The sequence below is a fragment of the Tarenaya hassleriana genome, unplaced genomic scaffold (genome assembly GCF_000463585.1).
Source record: "Tarenaya hassleriana unplaced genomic scaffold, ASM46358v1 Cleome59, whole genome shotgun sequence".
Taxonomy (NCBI): domain Eukaryota; kingdom Viridiplantae; phylum Streptophyta; class Magnoliopsida; order Brassicales; family Cleomaceae; genus Tarenaya; species Tarenaya hassleriana.
The window spans coordinates 537,147-538,756 of record NW_010968415.1 but is presented as its reverse complement, the minus strand read 5'-3'; positions in this window follow the sequence as shown (position 1 = coordinate 538,756).

Genomic DNA, 1,610 nt, shown 5'->3' with positions numbered 1-1,610 from the left:
TGTCTCATGTTGGGAAGCATGGCCCCGAATCTGCAGAGGCAGTTTGAGGGGAAGAACGTGTTTGATATGATCAATCAACTCAAGACCATGTTTGAGGAGCTAGCGCGTACTAAAAAGTACAAGACACTGAAAGCTCTGGTGAAGACGGAAATGCCGAGAGGTAGCTCTGTCAACACCGACGTCCTCAACATGAGAGCTCATGTTGAAGAACTTGAGCGTATGGGAGTGAAGCTCGATGGTGACTTGGTTGCAGACTTGATCCTGATGTCATTGCCCGAAGATCATAACCAGTTCGTTATGCAATACCATATGCACGGGATGACTAAGAGCTTAGCCGAACTGCATGGGATGCTGAAATCGGCTGAGCAGGATATCGTGGTGCACAAGACTGTGCTTGTTGTTGAGAAAAACTCCAGCAAGAAGCGGCGGGGTACAGCCAAGAAAAAGGCGGCGAAAAAGGCAAAAGTTGCCTCTACGTCTAAGCCTAAGCCCGATAAGGGTGACTGTCATTACTGCGGAGTGTCTGGACACTGGAAGCGTAATTGTCACCTTTACTTGGAGGATCTGAAGGATAAGAAGCTTGGTGAAGCTTCTGCCTCAGGTATCCACGTTATAGAGGCTAACATCTGTACTATATCTTCGTGGGTATTAGATACCGGAAGTGCCCCACACATTTGTGGAAATGTGCAGGGACTAAGAAGAAGTAGGATGTTAGCTAAGGGAGAAGCGGATCTACGCGTCGGAAATAGAGCAAAAGTTGTTGCATTGTGTGTTGGCGTTTATGATTTGCATCTGCCCTCTGAACTTGTTTTAGAACTTAGTAATTGTTACTATGTGCCTGCGATTAGCATAAACATTATTTCTATTTCATGTATGGATTTGGATGGTTTTCGATTTGTGATTGAGAACTCGAGTTTGATGATTTATCGAGACGATGTTTACTATGGTAATGGTTATCTAGTGAATGATTTATACGTCTTGAATGATCAGCCTTCGAACTCAACGTCATCCATCTATAACGTGTACTAAACGGTTTAAGCCGAACGACTTAAACCCGACATTCCTCTAACATTGTCGTCTAGGCCATATAAAACGAGAAGCGCATTTAGAAGCTTCATTCTGAAGGTCTTTTGGATTCATTTGACTTTGAGTCTCTTGAATCATGCGAGTCTTGTTTAATGGGCAAGATGACAAAGCATCCTTTCAAAGAGAAAGGACAGAGAGCGACAGAGTTATTGAATCTGATACATAGTGATGTATGCGGACCAATGAGCTGTCCAGCTAGAGGAGGTTATCTGTACCTCGTTACGTTCACTGATGATTTCAGTCGATACGGTTATGTCTATTTAATGAGACATAAGTCTGAAACACTTGAAATGTTCAAGGCTTTCAGAAACGAAGTACAGAACCAACTTGGCAAGACGATCAAGACACTTCGATCCGATCGTGGTGGCGAGTATATGAGCCAAGAGTTCACTGACTATCTGGTTGATTGTGGTATTGTATCACAATTAACTCCTCCTAGAACGCCACAATGGAACGGCGTGTCAGAACGGAGGAACCGAACACTGTTAGACATGGTTCGGTCAATGATGAGTCAGACAGATCTT